This window comes from Arachis ipaensis, chromosome B1 (genome assembly GCF_059453495.1).
Source record: "Arachis ipaensis isolate K30076 ecotype BB chromosome B1, ASM5945349v1, whole genome shotgun sequence".
NCBI classification, from domain to species: domain Eukaryota; kingdom Viridiplantae; phylum Streptophyta; class Magnoliopsida; order Fabales; family Fabaceae; genus Arachis; species Arachis ipaensis.
The window spans coordinates 61,645,964-61,653,574 of record NC_142436.1 but is presented as its reverse complement, the minus strand read 5'-3'; the positions used below and the strand labels follow the sequence as shown (position 1 = coordinate 61,653,574).

The window sequence follows — 7,611 nt, the reverse complement described above, 5'->3', positions numbered from 1 at the left end:
TTTGCGGCAGGTACCTCGTACTTCGTTCAAGCTTGCTGTCAAGTTGGCGCTAAACGCCATGATGTGGCATTTGGCATCAGCTACTGGTGCACGAAATTGTGATGTCCAGGCTCAAACAAATCCTGGCACGTGAGCAACTTGGTACGCGTAATCGTGATTACACATTCATAATATGTCACAACTTCGATACAACTGACCAGCAAGTGCACTGGGTCGTCCAAGTAATACCTTACGTGAGTAAGGGTCGAATCCCACGGAGATTGTCGGTATGAAGCAAGCTATGGTCACCTTGCAAATCTTAGTCAGGCAGATATAAATTGATAATGATGTTTTCGAATAATAAATAATAGAATAGGGATAGAGGTACTTATGTAAATCATTGGTAGGAATTTCAGATAAGCGAATGGAGATGCTTTTCGTTCCTCTGAACCTCTGCTTTCCTGCTATCTTCATCCAATCAGTCTTACTCCTTTCCATGGCTGGCTTTATGTGATACATCACCACTGTCAATGGCTACTTTCGGTCATCTCACGGGAAAATGATCCAATGCCCTGTCACGGCACGGCTAATCGTCTGGAGGCATCACCCTTGTCAATGGCTTCATCTTATCCTCTCAGTGAATAATATGCTCACGCACCCTGTCACGGCACGGCTATTCATCTGTCGGTTCTCGATCATGCTGGAATAGGATTTACTATCCTTTTGCGTCTGTCACTAACGCCCTGCAATCGCGAGTTAGGAGCTCGTCACAGTCATTCAATCATTGAATCCTACTCGGAATACCACAGACAAGGTTTAGACTTTCCGGATTCTCTTGAATGCCGCCATCATTCTAGCTTGCGCCACGAAGATTCTGGTTAGGAGATCTAAGAGATATTCATTCTAGCTTAATTCATGTAGAACAGAAGTGTTTGTCAGGCACGCGTTCATAAGGGAGAAGGATGATGAGCGTCACACATAATCATCATCTTCATCACGTTCTTGGGTGCGAATGGATATCTTAGAAGCGAAATAAGAAGAATTGAATAGAAAACAGTAGTACTTTGCATTAATCTTTGAGGAACAGCAGAGCTCCACACCTTAATCTATGGAGTGTAGAAACTCTACCGTTGAAAATACATAAGTGAAAGGTCCAGGCATGGCCGAGATGGCCAGCCCCCTAAACGAGATCAATAGTCTCCTAAGATGAACAATGGAATAAAACTGAGACCAAAGATGCCTAATACAATAGTAAGAGGTCCTATTTATAATAATCTAGCTACTAGGGTTTACAGAAGTAAGTAGTTGATGCATAAATCCACTTTCGGGGCCCACTTGGTGTGTGTTTGGGCTGAGCCTGAGTGTTGCACGTGCAGAGGCCATTTGTGGAGTTGAACGCCAGCTTCTGTGCCAGTTTGGGTGTTCAACTCTGGTTTTGGATCCTTTTCTGGCGCTGGATGCCAGATTTGGTCAGAGAGCTGGCGTTGAACGCCAGTTTACGTCGTCTATTCTTGGCCAAAGTATGGACTATTATACATTTGTGGAGTTGAACGCCAGCTTCTGTGCCAGTTTGGGCGTTCAACTCTGGTTTTGGATCCTTTTCTGGCGCTGGATGCCAGATTTGGTCAGAGAGCTGGCGTTGAACGCCAGTTTACGTCGTCTATTCTTGGCTAAAGTATGGACTATTATACATTGCTGGAAAGCCCTGGATGTCTACTTTCCAACGCAATTAGAATCGCGCCATTTCGAGTTCTGTAGCTCCAGAAAATCCATGTTGAGTGCAGGGAGGTCAGAATCCAACAGCATCAGTAGTCCTTCTTCAACCTCTGAATCTGATTTCTGCTCAAGTCCCTCAATTTCAGCCAGAAAATACCTGAAATCATAGAAAAACACACAAACTCATAGTAAAGTCCAGAAATGTGAATTTTAACATAAAAACTAATGAAAACATCCCTAAAAGTAACTAGATCCTACTAAAAACATACTAAAAACAATGTCAAAAAGCGTATAAATTATCCGCTCATCACAACACCAAACTTAAATTGTTGCTTGTCCCCAAGCAACTGAAAATCAAATAGGATAAAAAAGAAGAGAATATACTATAAATTCCAAACTATCAATGAAACATAGCTCCAATCAAATGAGCGGGACTTATAGCTTTTTGCCTCTTGAATAGTTTTGGCATCTCACTTTATCCATTGAGGTTCAGAATGATTGGCATCTATAGGAACTTCAGATTTCGAATAGTGTTATTGACTCTCCTAGTTCAGTATGATGATTCTTGAACACAGCTTCTTTATGAGTCTTGGCCGTGGCCCTAAGCACTTTGTTTTCCAGTATTACCACCAGATACATAAATGCCACAGACACATAATTGGGTGAACCTTTTCAGATTGTGACTCAGCTTTGCTAAAGTCCCCAATTAGAGGTGTCCAGGGTTCTTAAGCACACTCTTCTTTTGCTTTGGACCTTGACTTTAACCGCTCAGTCTCAAGTTTTCACTTGACACCTACACGCCACAAGCACATGGTTAGGGACAGCTTGGTTTAGCCGCTTAGACCAGGATTTTATTCCTTTAGGCCCTCCTATCCACTGATGCTCAAAGCCTTGGGATCCTTTTTATTTGCCCTTGCCTTTTGGTTTTAAGGGTCATTGGCTTTTTCTGCTTGCTTTTTCTTTTTCTTTCTATTTTTTTTTCTATTTTTTTCGCCCCTTTTTTTTTCTTTTTTTTTTTTTTGCAAGCTTTGTTCTTTGCTGCTTTTTCTTGCTTCAAGAATCATTTTTATGATTTTTCAGATTATCAAATAACATGTCTCCTAGTCATCATTCTTTCAAGAGCCAACATATTTAACATTCTTAAACAACAACTTCAAAAGACATATGCACTGTCCAAGCATACATTCAGAAAACAAGAAGGATTGTCACCACATCAATATAATTAAACTAAGTTCAAGGATAAATTCGAAACTCATGTACTTCTTGTTCTTTTGAATTAAAACATTTTTCATTTAAGAGAGGTGATGGATTCATAGGACATTCATAACTTTAAGACATAGTTACTAACTACTAATGATCATGTAATGAAGACACAAACATAGATAAGCACATAACATAGAAAACGAAAAATAGAAGAAAGAAGAACAAGGAATGAATCCACCTTAGTGATGGTGGCGTTTCCTTCTTGAGGAACCAATGATGTCCTTGAGCTCTTCTATGTCTCTTCCTTGTCTTTGTTGCTCCTCCCTCATTGCTTTTTGATCTTCTCTTATTTCATGAAGCATGATGGAGTGCTCTTGATGTTCCACCCTTAGTTGTCCCATATTGGAACTCAATTCTCCTAGGGAGGTGTTGATTTTCTCCCAATAATTTTGTGGAGGAAAGTGCATTTGAGGCATTTCCGGAATCTCATGGTGATGAGCTTCTTGCTCCTCTTGAGCTCCATGACTGGGCTCTCTTGCTTGCTCCATCTTTTTCTTAGTGATGGGCTTGTCCTCTTTGATGAGGATATCTCCCTCTATGTCAATCCCGGCCGAATTGCATAGGTGGCAGATGAGGTGAGGAAAGGCTAACCTTGCCATGGTGGAGGACTTGTCAGCCACCTTGTAGAGTTCTTGAGGTATAATCTCATGAACTTCCACCTCTTCTCCAATCATGATGCTATGGATCATGATGGCCCGGTCTATAGTAACTTCAGGCCGGTTGCTAGTGGGAATGATTGAGCATTGAATAAACTCCAACCATCCTCTAGCTATAGGCTTGAGGTCCAATCTTCTTAGTTGAACCGGCTTGCCTTTGGAGTCAACCTTCCATTGAGCTCCTTCTACACATATGTCCATAAGGACTTGGTCCAACCTTTGATCAAAGTTGACTCTCCTTGTGTAGGGGCGTGCGTTCTCTTCCATGTATGGCAAGTTGAACGCCAACCTCACATTTTCCGGACTAAAATCTAAGTATTTCCCCCGAACCATTGTAACATAGTTCTTTGGATCCGGGTTCTTACTTTGATCATGGTTCTTGGTGATCCATGCATTGGCATAGAACTCTTGAACCATTAGGATGCCGACTTGTTGGATGGGATTTGTTAGAACTTCCCAACCTCTTCTTTGAATTTCATGTCGGATCTCCGGATACTCATTTCTTTTGAGTTTAAAAGGGACCTCAGGGATCACCTTCTTCTTGGCCACAACATCATAGAAGTGGTCTTGATGGGCTTTGGAGATGAACCTTTCCATCTCCCATGACTCGGATGTGGAAGCTTTTGTCTTCCCTTTCCCTCTTCTAGAGGATTCTCCGGTCTTGGGTGCCATCAATGGTAATGGACAAACAAAAAAACTATGCTTTTACCACACCAAACTTAGAATATTGCTCGCCCTCGAGAAATAAACAAAAGAATAGAAGAAGAAGAAGAAGAAATATGGAGAGGGAGAGGGAAATGTGGTTTCGGCCAAGAGGAGTGTAGAGGGGTGTGTTGTGTGAATTTGAAGAAGAATGGAGGGCTTTATATAGGGTAGGGAGGTGGGGTATTGGTTCGGCCATATGGGTGGGTTTAGGTGGGAAATTGGTTTTGAATTTTGAAGGTAGGTGGAGTTTATAAGGTAGGTTTATTGGGAAGAGTGGGTGGATGTGAGTGGTGAAGGTTTAGTGGGGAAGAGAGATTGAGGTGATTGGTGAGGGGTTTTTAAGGAAAAGTGTTTATGGGGTTGTGTGAAAGAGAGTGGTGAGAAGAAGTGAGTGGAGGTAGGTGGGGATCCTGTGGGGTCCACAGATCCTGAGGTGTTCAAGGATTTACATCCCTGCACCCATTAGGCATGTAAAAATGCCTTTGTATCCAACTCTGGGCGTTCAGCGCCAGGTTGGTGGCCATTTTGGGCGTTCAACGCCCATTTGTGTGCCATTTCTGGCGTTGAACGCCAAAACCATGCCTGTTCTGGCGTTCAGTGCCCAGAAGCTGCCCATTTTGGGCATTCAGCGCCAGAACCATGCTCTGTTCTGGCGCTGAACGCCAGACAGATGCTCCTCCAGGGTGTGATTTTTCTTCTGCTGTTTTTGATTCCTTTTTCAATTTTTATATTTATTTTGTGACTCCACATGATCATGAACCTAAGAAAACATGAAAAATAATAAAAATAAGAATTAGAGAAACATTGGGTTACATCCCAACAAGCGCTTCTTTAGTGTCAATAGCTTGACAGTGGGCTCTCATGGAGCCTCACAGATGTGCAGAGCTTTGTTGAGACTCTCCAACACCAAACTTAGAGTTTGGATATAGGAGTTCAACACCAAACTTAGAGTTTGGTTGTGGCCTCCCAACACCAAACTTAGAGTTTGACTGTGGGGGCTCTGGTTGAGTCTGCTTGGAGAGAAGCTTTTTCTGCTTCCTCTCTATGGTTACAGAGGGGGATCCTTGAGTTTTAAACACAAGGGAGTTCTCATTCCATTGAAGGAATATTTCACCTCTGTCAACATCAATCACAGCTCTTGCTGTGGCCAGGAAAGGTCTTCCTAAGATGATGGATTCATCCTCTTCCTTTCCAGTATCCAGGACTATGAAATCAGTAGGTATGTAAAGGCCCTCAACCTTTACTAATACATCTTCTACTTGTCCATAAGCCTGTTTTCTTGAGCTGTCTGCCATCTCTAGTGAGATTTTAGCAGCCTGCACCCCATATATTCCCAGTTTCTCTATTACAGAGAGGGGCATGAGGTTTATTCCTGAACCAAGGTCACCCAGAGCCTTAAAGATCATGGTGCCTATGGTACAGGGTATTATGAACTTTCCAGGATCCTGTCTCTTCTGAGGTAATTTCAGTTGATCCAGATCACTTAGTTCATTGATGAACAAGGGAGGTTTAACTTCCCAAGTATCAATGCCAAATAATTTGGCATTCAGCTTCATGATTGCACCAAGAAACTTGGCAGTTTGCTCTTCAGTAACATCCTCATTCTCTTCTGAAGAGGAATACTTATCAGAGCTCATGAAGGGCATAAGGAGGTTCAATGGAATCTCTATGGTCTCTAGATGAGCCTTAGAGTCCTTTAGTTCCCCAGAGGGAAGCTCCTTATTGATCACTGGACGTCCCAGGAGGTCTTCCTCCTTGGGATTCACGTCCTCTCCTCTCCTCATAGGTTCGGCCATGGCACTTATGTCAATGGCCTTGCACTCTCCTTTTGGATTCTCTTCTGTATTGCTTGGGAGAGTACTGGGAGGGATTTCAGTGATCCTTTTACTCAGCTGGCCCACTTGTGCTTCCAGATTTCTAATGGAAGATCTTGTTTCATTCATGAAACTTACAGTGGCCTTAGATAGATCAGAGACTAAGTTTGTTAAATTAGAAGTATTTTGTTCAGAGTTCTTTATCTGTTGCTGAGTGGATGATGGAAATGGTTTATTATTGTTAAACCTGTTTCTTCCACCATTATTAAAGCCTTGTTGAGGCTTTTGATCCTTCCATGAGAAATTTGGATGATTTCTCCATGATGAGTTATAGGTGTTTCCATAAGGTTCACCTAAGTAATTTACCTCTGCTATTGCAGGGTTCTCAGGATCATAAGCTTCTTCTTCATGAGAAGCCTCTTGAGTACTGTTGGATGCAGCTTGCATTCCATGCAGACTCTGAGAGATCATATTGACTTGCTAAGTCAATATTTTGTTCTGAGCCAATATGGCATTCAGAGCATCAACTTCAAGAACTCCCTTCTTCATAGGCGTCCCATTACTCACAGGATTCCTTTCAGAAGTGTACATGAACTGGTTATTTGCAACCATGTCAATGAGTTCTTGAGCTTCTGCAGGCATTTTCTTTAGGTGAATGGATCCACCTGCAGAAGTATCCAATGACATCTTTGATAACTCAGATAAACCATCATAGAATATATCCAGGATGGTCCATTCTGAAAGCATGTCAGAAGGACACTTTTTGGTCAACTGTTTGTATCTTTCCCAAGCTTCATAGAGGGATTCACGTTCTTTCTGTCTGAAGGTTTGAACATCAGCTCTAAGCTTGCTCAGCTTTTGAGGAGGAAAGTACTTGGCTAAGAAAGCCGTGACCAGCTTATCCCAAGAGTTCAGGTTGTCTTTGGGTTGAGAATCCAACCATAATCTAGCTCTGTCTCTTACAGCAAAAGGGAAAAGCATGAGCCTGTAGACTTCAGGATCTACTCCATTAGTCTTAACAGTATCACATATCTGCAAGAATTCAGTTAAGAACTGAAAAGGATCTTCAGATGGAAGTCCATGAAACTTGCAGTTCTGCTGCATCAGAGAAACTAATTGAGGTTTCAGCTCAAAGTTGTTTGCTCCAATGGCAGGAATGGAGATGCTTCTTCCATGTAAATTGGAATTAAGTGCAGTAAAGTCACCAAGCATTCTCCTTGCATTGTTGTTGGGTTCGGCTGCCATCTCCTTTACTTGTTCGAAATTTTAAATTAAGTTGTCTCTGGATTGTTGTAATTTAGCTTCTCTTAATTTTCTCTTCAGAGTCCTTTCAGGTTCTGGATCAGCTTCAACAAGAATGCCTTTTTCTCTGTCCCTACTCATAAGAAAGAGGAAGGAAGAAGAAAAGAAGAGGAATCCTCTATGTCACAGTAAAGAGGTTCCTTATTGTTAGTAGAAGAAGAGAAGAAGAAATTCGA

General features: G+C 42.0%; 1 non-coding gene across 1 annotated transcript; it reads left to right on the top strand.

Annotated features, from left to right (window-relative positions):
• Positions 1-6,874: 6,874 nt before the first annotated feature.
• On the top strand, positions 6,875-6,982 carry LOC148576781 (small nucleolar RNA R71). Its single transcript, XR_015904218.1, has one exon. It is a non-coding gene; the product is annotated as a small nucleolar RNA R71 (small nucleolar RNA).
• Positions 6,983-7,611: the final 629 nt, after the last annotated feature.